The sequence below is a fragment of the Anopheles merus genome, chromosome 2R (genome assembly GCF_017562075.2).
Source record: "Anopheles merus strain MAF chromosome 2R, AmerM5.1, whole genome shotgun sequence".
Taxonomy (NCBI): domain Eukaryota; kingdom Metazoa; phylum Arthropoda; class Insecta; order Diptera; family Culicidae; genus Anopheles; species Anopheles merus.
Genome location: NC_054082.1, coordinates 7,383,320 through 7,395,713, shown reverse-complemented (window position 1 = coordinate 7,395,713; position 12,394 = coordinate 7,383,320). Strand labels below are relative to the sequence as shown.

General features: G+C 47.0%; 1 protein-coding gene across 4 annotated transcripts in view; it reads right to left on the bottom strand.

Annotated features, from left to right (window-relative positions):
• LOC121588621 overlaps window positions 1-12,394 on the bottom strand; it is a 179,063-nt gene that overhangs the window by 66,539 nt on the left and 100,130 nt on the right. For 3 of the 4 annotated variants that reach the window (XM_041906745.1, XM_041906748.1, XM_041906746.1), the window contains exon 4: window positions 3,096-3,142. The exons of the other annotated variant lie outside the window; for it this stretch is intronic. The gene's annotated coding sequence lies outside the window, so the exon portion shown is untranslated. The remainder of the gene's footprint in view (window positions 1-3,095; window positions 3,143-12,394) is intronic. 4 annotated transcript variants of the gene reach the window in all.

Here is a 12,394-nt window from a genome sequence, read left to right as displayed (position 1 = left end):
GACCAACCGACCGAAGCGTTGCCTTTCCCATTCTCTGCCGCAGGGCATCGTTCCTCGCTGTGACTCGCAGGACGACACTGCTAAGCTGGAATGCACGTTCGGGGATAGGATTTCAAACAGACGCTTCGGGGCATGATGCTCACTGTGGTTTTGGGCCGATCCTGGCAGTCGCATGACGCAGTACAGCAGAAACTTGAGCTAAGCAAATATAGCATCATCTTGGTGTCAGTTACACCGATCCATCTACGGACGCTCACGACCAGTGTCACGACCGGGACAGGGACTGAAGTAAGCAAGGAAGCTTACAGTTACACAAAAGATTCTTCCGTTTCGTTTCCTTTTATGGAAATGTCTTCGTGACAGAATCCGGCCCCGATAAATCATACTGCCCCGCTCGTGGGCTGTATCTGTGTGCGTGTGGTTTTGTGTTCGTGTATTGCATTTTGCCCTGCATTGATTGTTGGTGGACGAGTTTAGCTCCAACAGCAGGTTGGTGGGCAAAACAGTATTTTAATTTATCATTCTGACTAATGCCACTTTTCCTTTCATAGCCTATACATACCAAAACCTAGAAGAATTGGGAAAGAAATTAAGACCTGTTAAACGTTAACGCACACCGTTTTATTACTCCCATTCCCCATTTAGCAACCACACACACACACCTCCAGCCAACAAATCAACATGCAAATCAAACCAATCCGTCATGCCGCCCTGTCAAATGGCCAATCAAAAATAAATGTATGTGCACACAAAGAATGAAGCGCTTTAACCGTCCCCGATTTTGATGGATCTATCTCCGGCTGGGCCGTGTGGGGATGCATGTTTTTAGTTGGATTATCATGTCATATATTTCCGAGCGGCGTGCTCCGAACACCTCCACCAACCGTCCGAGGGATGCCATTCGTCGAAAAACACTGTCGGACTGCGTGGCGGTAGAATGAATATGGATAAGCGCAATAAAACCTTCAACCCACACGTCTCCCAATGGTTGACGGTTGTGCGTTTTTTTCGGTTTGTTGCTGTTTACTTTTGAACTCTCTCTGTCTTTCTCCCTCACGCCCCAAACTAAAGCCGACCTTCAAGTGTGGCACAGTGTTCTGTGTTTTCTTTCGTGTTGTTGCTCATCACTACCAAACCCGTCGGTCGTCAAATGCACACGCATTTATGAATGATTCATCTGTTTGGTTTATATTTTAGTATTCATATCCTGACGGAGTTGGGTGATACTTTCCACCCGAGCCTGCCCTTTCCTGTCTCGCCGCTGTGTCCTCTTCACAGCGATGATTTCAATCTTTTCGCTGGTGAGGTTTTATTCTTCTCGCATCAGCGATGCACGCTGCTGCTGCTGCTTGCGATTCATTTGATCGATTCTGACTCGCTCGCTGAGTGGCCGGGCTGCGAGCAGAATACTTAACCATTCGCACTACATGAGAGATTCCCTGAGCAGGTCCTGCTCGGTTGTGCAAGCCAACAAAAATCAACCAAACTATGCCCCGCACCGTTCCGGCCCGAAAGAGGGCAAAAAATCAATCCCTTACAACAAATATGCAATGTATTTCGCTTCCCTAAAAGCCGTCCTAATCATAACAGCACAGTGAGTGGTCTCACTTAGAGACAGAACCTTAGGGGGAGTTATGGGAATAGCTTTTCCCCCACCAAGACAGCTGTCAGAAACCATTCGACAGCACATTTTTTCGCCATCGTACCGAGTATGTGTGTACCGCTGCTGCCCAGACCAATCGTGATGATTTCCCATTAAAGTGTCAACAAAATGTACGGACAACCTCTCCACACTGGATGAGATTATGTAACGAACCTGCATCGTACCGAAAAGGTGAAATAAATGCCTGCTTAAATCCGGAGGAAAATGACGGAAAATCGACGTTTCTTATCTTTTTCCTATCTGAACAGCAATCATCCTATTTTTACTTCTACGAAACATCGCTATACTCTTGCGCCTTTAGTCAAGAGCAAAACTGTAAACACACGCGCCCCGACAGCGGGTTCACTTAAACCCCATTTCCCAGGGGTTTTAAGCCGACTTACATCGGCCGCTTACAGTAACGACAATCCATTCGTGGTCCATTCGTTTGTCGAAAAACTGTCCCCCGACATCGGCGGCATTCGACGGGCCATTACAACACGCGTGGGATACTGTGCGCCTCTTGTAACCATAGTAACGCATTTCTTTTTTCTCCCCTCCTCCTAAGATCTCTCCACAGCGAATGGAAGGTAATCATTCTTACGCCCTCGCCCTTATGTCCCAGAGCCATTCGATTTGTCTGGCGCTGGCAGCCGAAAGAAGAATTGTTTACCATTTCTTTGTCACAACGGCACAACTGGCGGAGCGAAGGGGCACACGAGGGAATGAAGAAGCCAATCCAATTCCGGTTACAACATTAACTGCAAAACTCAACGACCCAGACGGTATGAGGCGTCGTGGTTTTGCTTTTGCTTTTTTTGTTCTGCCTTTCCATGTGTGCGGTTGCTTCCGTTTTTGTGTGTCTAGCTTTGCACAACTGAGACTCACACACGCACACACACACACTCACGAGCCCGACCAGGACCTCCTCCATCACTACTAATAGTGGTGGTGTAACGTGCCGGAAACGAAAATGCGTTCCGCCCCGAAGCTTATGCCACCCCGGCATCATCGGTGCTGGCGATGGCGAGCTAAATGTCTGACGCTGGCATCGGCAAGAGGATAATGAAGAGGCGTAATTATCTCATAATCCAATTAGCAGCCGTTAAGATTTCGGCTTCCTCACGTGGCTGCATGGGGCCGAGACCACCGGAGGCCGAGCGATGTGGCTGAGATGATAAATCGTTACTCATACGGACGTTAAGTCGCTACGATGGAATCTCTTGTTTTTTCGTTTTTGTTTCTGTCCTTCCATCTACTCATCCTCTGTTTACTCTGAGGTGAATGAATTACGGCATACAGAGAAATGGAAGCAAACAAAATTGAATAAAAGGAAATGTGGAACGAGAACACAGCTTGCGCAAAGTGATCTGATGAAACGAGGCCTGTCTTTAAGATGCTTACAGTTTGCCTACATTTAGGGGCTTAAAACTTGCTCGTCTGCTTCACTTACTTGTTCACAGGATTTCATACACGCACGCTGCTATCGTTGCAAAATCTCTGTAAGCAGAAGATAAAGGGAAAGCGATTTGTAAAAAAAAACCATTAATTTAGCGTCAGTTTATGCTTTTGTGAACATTTTTACAGTACAAGTATATTTGTATATATGCTTTTGCATCCATCCAAGCGACGAACCCAAGCCATAACTCACGCTCATACTTTCCATCCCTTAGACCGTGAATCATAAATGCGGAGGCTCCCGTTGGCTGCGCCGCTTCCGAAAGGTAGGATGCATCCATCTGTGGCTGCGATCGGAATCATCGGGTTGATTTGTGGGAAGAGTTTTAATGCTTCACAAGCGATTAGCTCGATAAAAGTTTCCTTGTCGATAAAGCAGGCCAGCAAGTTTGAGCGTACGCGCGCGCACACACACACTGCATCCGGTTGACCACCTTGCACCACACCTTATCAGTTTTCAGCGATCGAGGCATGTACGGCGGAAAAAAAACCATCACTTACACACACACATTCACTTGCAGAGCGAAAATAAGAAGCGAAAAAGCTGCACGGTAAAAAATATTCTCGTTTGGCTCGAGAAAGTTTAAGCGCTAAATTCCAGCCGCTCCTTCCCTTGCTGCCTCTCAGCAAGTTTCCTCGCTTGGTCTTGAGCGAGTTTTTGGCAACTTTCTGCTCGTTGATCATGATGGTCGCTGGTCTCACCGCACCGGTCTTGCAACCTGCTCTCCGCTTTGCTCGCTCGTTCTGCCCATCACATTCCTGATGGAAACGCGACAACACGAAACGGTTTTACTCGCAGCCTTAAGGTTCAGGGACGAACATTCCTTTCGCCCATCCCATTCCTCATTCCTCCCCGTGCAGCAGAGAGTGTCTCTTTCTTGTTTCTATATGGGTCCGCTGACACACAAACGCTGACGCTAAGGGCCAGAACGAACGAAAGACAAGGAAATGGGACAAAACCTCGAGTCTCACCAAAAAAAAAAACAATCGAGAACATTCCAGACACGAGCACAAGCACAGCTAGGAAAGAGACAGAACGACAAAGAACGGAAGGGCGGCGGGGAAGACTGATTTAAGCGCAGGAGAACATTTTCGCATTAATTTCCAAATTAAATTAATTAAATTTAATCTCTTATCTTGTCAGTAATGCATTTTGCACGAGTGGCGAGTTCCTGCTTTTGCTTGTTACAGTTTTGCCCAGCCCCTGCACCCTCGTAGCTCCTCTCCAGCCACAGTTTGCTTCATTTTGTACCACGCGATTGACCACCAAAGTTTTCGCCGCTCGTTTCGTAATGGCCACAGGGAAGGCGGGAGGGAGTGGAGTTTAAGTTGGGCAAATCGAGTTAAGATCACATTGCTTCCCTCTTCGGCTAAGTGTTTGTTGCCCAGTGCTTTGGTTGCCTGTAAATTGGGCCTGTAGATTTGACGCCCAACTGTATCTAAGTACAAACTAGCTGAGCTAAACGTTACCACGTATTATTGATTCGGCAGACATGATGTGCTTCGAGTCAAAATAGTTTATCATTTATTTTCATTTCTCTCCCTACGAGTGGAGATATCTTTCCCTAACATGGACGTCCCCCAAAGTGTGACAGCTTAATCTCCGTTGGTCAGCCCGACGGCACAGCTTCGGCTCCCCCTTTGGGGACACCTATTTGCAACCACTCTGAAGTCCATTAAGCTTGTTCTGGCCAAGTTCTAGAGTGTCTGCTCGGCTGCGTTCCCTTCTCCACCGACGTGAGTGGCCGACCGTCCAGTGGGCAGGGGGACACCTACGGCTAACAGCGGTAGGGAATATAATCTTAAATTAATTTTTGCACGACATCACAAAACGACGGCAAAACTTTCGTGTTGTGTGAACTTGGTGTCTCGCAAATCTTCAAACCATCCGATCGCAGGGAAGATGGGAGCTGCTGGAGAAAATGTGTTGACCAAAACACGTCCGTAACTGAGGGATGGGGCTGGAAGGGGTTTTCTTGGGGCGACACGCAGAGTGTTTGCTTGTAAATTTGATGTGATATAAAATTAGAGAGCAAATGGTTGCGCACCAAACTTCTGGAGAAGCAACCAGAGGGCGACAAGTGAGCCAGGGACAGACGGTCGAAACCATGCTGCTTGTCGTAGATAACACTGGCTTTTTTAGGGGGGAGGGGGGCCCATCGCATCATCGTCTGCTGTGGCAGAGGGGGCAATAGGGCAGCAACACTTTGCAGCACCCACTTTTAATTCCTGAACCCGGGGTGAAAAGTCCATTAATTTTGTTTTCCTCCCTGTACAGCGCGCGCTGGTGGCGTTGTCTGTGTTGTGGAGGGGGGGTAAAGTTCAAGTTTTCTTTATAGCAGGGAAGTGTTCGCATATGAACCCTGTCCTGCTCGAGTGTGCTCACGAGTGGTTGCACTTTGTGATGGAGCTGTTTAAAAGGAAACGGCACGTGTTGGTTGGTTGGCTTGTTTGTGTTGTACACTTATGTCATGTGCTGTTTCTCTTCGCAAACAGGATGAGAAGTGCTTGTAGCAAGCATCATTGTAAGTTCTGAAAGGGCCAGGCTCGTGAAGCCGGTCTCGACAACTCTCCAGCAAACACCAAACCGTTGCAAACCATGCTTCAATATTTATCCTTCAGACGAAAACTTTAGTATTGAACCTTTCCACGCCAATTATCGTTCGTTCGTGGCGCGTACCGAGCAGCGTTGATTGGGAATGGCTTTTGCCCCGTCCGATCCCGCTGCAAAAAGGTTACAATCAGCGATTTATATCACCCCAGACACACCCAGATAGCTCTGCTGTTTAGCTGCTGAGCGAAGGGAAAAACTTTCCTTCGATAATTATTTGATTTATCTTTCCACGGTTACGCATCAAAGCTTCCGCTTTCCCGTTGCTGGGGGAAAATGAGGCACTCGCCCGGCCACAAAACTTTCTCCATATCGCGGCCTGCACCGTCCCTGGTCAGCGCTGATCCGCTCCACGGCCAATTTCCAACGTCCCGTGCACGCTAACGTTTACAGCAAATCCGCACGCACACCCGTAAACGACGCGCCGGTTTATCGGTGCGAGCGAGCGGAGCGGCTTATGGTGGATCTTTAGTTAAAATAAAGCGTAACTCTCGGTTACGATGCGACCATTACCCATAAACCACCCGCCCCGGCTAATACCCGCGCAAGATCCGGTTTTCCGCGCTCCCCGCTGCCATCATAACGCGGGCGTGTATGTGCGTGTGTTTGCTCCCACCATTTGCTTTTCTCCCGAGGTTCATAAACTTGTCAGCGTGTGTATGTGTGTGTGGGGGGGGGGGTTTGTATCGGGGACAACCATTGTCTCTTTCCCTGCCCTCACACATCGATAACCCATCATGCCGTTTTCTTTCGGTTGCTCTGGTTGCCTTTATGACCCTTACTTAATGCTCCCATTTGGGCTATTTGCGGGGCCGGCCCCGACAGCACAGCAACGTCGGCAACAGAGACCGAGCGAGCGGTGCCGGGCGGGTTTCGGTTCGGCTGACTCGCAAACGCGCGTAATGAGGCAAGTTTTACGCTGGTACAATAATGGGGCACCCATTGATGGCAAGCAAACCGAAGATACCAAAGTTTCACATTTACCGTCCCTGTTTGCTGTTGCTGTTGCTGCTTGTTGCAAATGTGCGGCATTTTGAGATGATCCCGACTCGTTTACTGCTACGTTTCGACTAAGCACAGCCACGGTGCGGCGTCTACCGGGCGGTAGTGGTAGCGGCTGGCTTAACGGAACTGGTATGAATCACCTTTTTCCCATGGGCAGACCGCCGTACCAGGTGAGGCAGATGGTGGAATGTGGGGAAGGGACTGTAAACCCGTAGCCAAACGAACGACAGCGATCCATTCCATTCCGAGCAGAGCAGAGATTGCAACGAGATCCGATTTTGATTCGTTGCATGGAATTTGCCATCTGCTATGGGTAAGGTAGGGACATTTGTTAACTCCTGGTTGAGCTACGATTGCGCCGGCTAAGCTCACAAACCCCCAAACAGCAAAGGAATTTGTCAGGAGAAAATCCCATTTACTTATGAATGTACCAATATTTGATTCTTCCCATGAATATTGGGGATTAGAGATGTTTCGGATGAGCTTTCAATTTATAGTCATCAACTGTTTGATTTAAATAAAGCATTTAATTTAAAAGCTGATCGAAATAAGCGACAAATTTATTCAGTTTAATGCATGAAACGAAACACAATCTGCCACCGTTTAGAATGTAATAATCTGTTGGTTTTTTTCCAGTGATTCAAATAAAATTTGTTACATAAAATATTCAAACTGTGCCAACCTTATTACACTGTAAGAGTCTATGTTATCCAAATGGTTTCCCTTTTCAACAAAGCAATTTCTAAACTATTTACAACATGGCAGCAAAACGAATCGAACCAGGCAAAAAACCTGCTTTCCTTTTACGCAACAGTACGTGCACAATGCGACCGTGCCACATTGCGTTCACCGCACACGCTCTAACCCACAATCCCACCTTGCCAGGAGCTGCCTCCACCCCTACACAATGCTTCGCATAATGCGCGACCATAACATATGATAGCAGTGGCCCAGGAAATCGAAAACGACTGTGTGTGTGCTATCGCCCTGTCGTCCGCACCGCGTCTTAGCGGTTGCGGAACGACCACCATCGCCACGAAAATCCCTTGTAAAAATACACCTACACACACACACATTTATGATCGTAAAATTAGCTTACTTAACAGATAATATTCTCTTACAGCGGATTTACTCACGCGCGTTCCCGGCACAGGCTTTGCGCGCGATGTTTGCTGTACACAGCCGTACACAAACGCACACACATGGAAGCAGGCGTAACCTTACACCGTACACCGGTAACAATGCCCGAAAGAGAACCATCCTGACCATCTATAGCCCTACCGGTACCGATGGTAAGATCCTATCGTGCTTACGAAACGACCATTACGAGCGATTTCTTCCTGCACGGTATTTGTGCACCGCGCGCTAGACGTTTGATAGTATTTGGTGCATAAAAATTTCATACCGTTTATTTTCTTTCCTTTTTTTTAGCTCACCACCGTTGGTTGGAGCACTGGTGTACCCTCCCACTCTATTAAACCTGCTTTTCGGGGGGTAGAACTTTGGGGAACAGGCAGCCAACATTTGTTCATTTTCAGGATTCACCCGACCCCTTTGCCAAACAGGCGCGCACCATTGCAATAGTGTCAATGATAGTGAACTAGATCCCATTGGCCAACCCATTGTGGGCCAAGCTCTTGTTACGAACGCAACCATACACACACACACACACACACACACACACACATTCACAGCCATTTACCGAGATGAGTGCGAGTGCTTGGCGCCGCCGAGCCGAAACAGGTGCTCGACATTGTCTTCAACATGAGCATTTGTGCCGTAGCTGTTCATATTTTGCACACCGCAAACGATAGGCATCGTAAATAAACAATAACATCAACCTTGTGAAACGGTTCTGGTCTCTTTCTCTTTTATGGGTTGCGAAGCATGAGCATTCCGGAGGCTAAACGATGAACAGCACCAGCACTACGGAGCAATATATGCCTACACACCCGGCGGGCAACATCGCAATGTTGTGTAAGCGTACAGTGATGTGTGCAAGATGCGAAACTCTTGCCACTTGCCCGTACTAGTGCTCACTTTGTACACTATTTTCTGCCTTTGCTGCCGGTCAGAGAAACGTTACATACTTCCCAACAAATTCTCTCTACTGTGGGCGAACGCTTCATAATTCTGCCCGCTGCTAACACCTTGTCAAGCACTGTGTAACGGTGGCGCGTACACGCCCTCGGAAGAATCAAACCGCTTCGGCCCACCTGAAGCAAACCGTTCGGCCCCCCCCCCCCCCCCCCCAACAACAAAGCAACAAAGCACGGCTGCTCCTCGATGTTGAGATGATAATGTAGTGCCACTACGTGTGCTTGGGAGGCTGTTGATGCTAAGCTTCATTTTTATTATTATCCCTTCCTGATACCCGCTACTCTTACGCAGGGGCCCTTGGCTCGGAACGGCCGATACAGCACGGTGAACAATGGCACACGGTGGCGCATCCCGAAAATCTCACCACAGTGGTACACAATGGCGCCTACGGGGAAATGTTGCGCCGAGAGCAAGATACTACGTAACTAGGTGTCGTACGGTGCCGATAATGCCGCACCAGGGGGAAAAATGGCCAGCACAGCCCTTGTGCCAGCCGTGTGCGGGTGGTTTTGGCTTGTTTTGGGGAAATCTCTTTGCCGATAAATTGAGGCAAGGTGCGATACAATTTTATCACCTTCGCATGAAACGGCCCGGTGCTGCGTGCATTGCTAAGGATAGGAAACAAATCATAGACCGTAGGTGCTGCGTCTGCGTGGACACAGTGCAAGGCGTACAGACTCGTTAATTTGATTAAACAATCGATAAGCTTCGATTACACTCTGCTGAGATGGATGCTATTAATCAGAATCAGGCTGGTAAGCGTAAGATGCTCGAATTAGCCTTTTTAACGAACAAATTTTACCTAATTCAATATCATTTGCGAGGAGTCGAGGAGTTTTCGTCGTCTGCAGAATTTTAATATCCATCAATTACAGCTGCAGCTAACCTGATTAATGGTTGATGGTAGTGAACCACCTCAACCAAGATCATGCATCACGTGTTAAGAAGAGCTCATTACATGCCGGCGTTTCGCTTCCCTGCGCTTCACGTTACCGGACACAACAAATAATTAACCGCTTTAATTCACTTCACCTCAGAGGTCACAGGACTAGACACACTCACACACACACACACACACACACACACATGAACGCATACACAAAGTCCAGGGTAAAGGGCAGTAATCTGAGCGCATTAACTAATTTCGCTAATCGAATCAATAGCCTCGTTCGATGGTAATTAAAAGCAACACATAACGTGCTGGCCCGAACCGTACGATATACACACAGCGTGCCCAAGAACACGGAAGCCGCTTCGCTCGCTCTCTCTCTCTCTCTCTCTCTCTGTGTGTGTTCTAATCCACTACAACAACACAGCTTGAACACTCCGGTCAACCGGCCATGTTCATCCTTTGTCCTTCTTTCACACGTCCCCTTGCGCTAACATGCGATCCTAATAATACCCGGGCCCGTGTTTAGTTTCGCTACCTTCGGTTTTCTATAATCTTATTAATTATGCGTTCAGTTTATCCTTTCCAGGTTTCCAGAAGGGCAGCAAGTGCAGACGGTGGGATGGGGCCGATCATTTGATCCCGAGTGTCTTCTAAATTGAAGCTGCAGCAATCGGCGGTGAAACAGTCCGGCTCTGCATCCGTTAAATCTACATCTAACAAAGATATGAGCTAGGTAGCATTTGTTGGTGGTTTGCTTTAAGCACAACCGGTCCCACCGACACCGAGTTGGTACAACAACTTCAAGCTGCTAAGTCAACACACACACCCCACATTCACAGGCAGCTAATCAGCAATTCTAATTCCCACTCGCCGAAGCCCTGTATGACTGCAGTGGTGGGATGTTTAGAATGGAGCAGCACCGTTCGATACACACTAATGAGTATCGTGTTGCAATGCAAATGTGCCAACAGAAAGTTTTCTTAGTGGGGAAAAAGATACCGGCTGTGTGGCTGGGCAGTGATTAAAGGATGGTTTAGAAAGTACAAGTTAATTACACTGTGCGCATTAAAGCTACAAAAAGTTCACTTGGTAAAATGTATTACGATTCTCTCAGTTTATTCCATTTTCGGTGAAAACCCCCTCCAGTAGCTTTGATCATTTCCGGAAATCGCTATTAGGTATATACAATTATTTTTTGTTCCTTCATTAGCTTCGAATTCAGTGCCTAAAGTGCCGGCTAATTAACATTGTTTGTTGTGTTAAAGCTTCTTGGAGTACTTGGCATGCAAAAATAACCTTCGTAATCATGTCTTTATAAAGAACAGCTCATCGATCGGTGTTATTATTAGAACGAATGGCTCCTATTTGCTATAATTAAAATGACATTAATGTTTCTTTTATTTTAATGAGGCTAAAACTGTTTGAGTATACCTTTCTCTTTAACCGAAACATGGAAGTAATTTTCCCGGTAGTTAAATTTAGCAGCTGACTATCTCTAAATAACTCTATTGATAAATACCGATGTATAAACATCTCTAAACAGATTTACATCTTGAATTATGTTCAGAGCGGCTTAGATTAATGAAGAGTAAATACCGCTTTAAACTGATTAGGAAACAGGCAATTCGAACCCGTACACTTGAACTAGTAACCAAATATAAAAAATAATATTTCTCCCTAAGGAAAAAACCATGAAAACGTGTATAGCATTCGTTGCTGAAGAAATTGCTGAGTTGCCCATTTTCCCTAACATTTAGCTCCTATTAAGCTCTCATTCTACTCAATTATGCTTTGCTAATTGATTGAGAAAGTTGTTTGTAAATCACTTTTTCGTACCAAACAAACTACTGCTGCAGCAACTCACTCACACACCGCATTGGAGAATTAATGGTTGAAAGTAGTTGCAACTACCCCAAACCACAGCCACTAATGCAATTGGAATCCGATAGAAATGCTACTCATTCTAACACCACCACCTGCACCGAATGCTGACTGCTTTAAAAAGGGAGTTTGTTCAGAAGCCTGAAGTCTGAAAACAAAAAAATACAACCACATTTCAAGTCAAACAAAAACAGAGCATCAAACTCACCGCACACTACTGTTTGGTTGGAACAAAACAGCTCACCATCGTGAAGCTCTTCGGTAGCGCACCTTCCGAAACTGGGACCACCAACACCATGATGGACTGGTGGGAACGTCTTCCCGTTCAAAGCATTTTCTCCACGTACGTGAGTGTGTGTGTGTGTGTGTGTCTAAGGTGTGCAAATAAAACATACCACCAAAACGAACACAGGAATGTTGATTTTGCTTCGACAGAGATCCTTCATCCCTCGCCCGAACACCCCAAGACATAGATTGACTCACCGACAGAGTACAGTGATAGTGTAGTCCTGCGGCGAACCGGCAAAGAATCAACCACGCTTGTGTGTCTTGCCAGCAAACGTACCGACCAGGCTAGGCAAAGGTGTGGCTCGCAATTTGATGTGGCATGAGGAGAACAGAGAACGACAAAAAAACAACAACAGCAAACGAACAAGCAATACACGCACTTTCCCTAACGGCATCCACAAATTGCTCACTTGCTGAAGGTGCTTCTTTTTTATGTCGATGCTACTCAAGGATGGAATCGTGCGATGGTTCCATCCATCCCAGAAGCACATTCAGCGGACAGAGGGAGCAAGCTGTT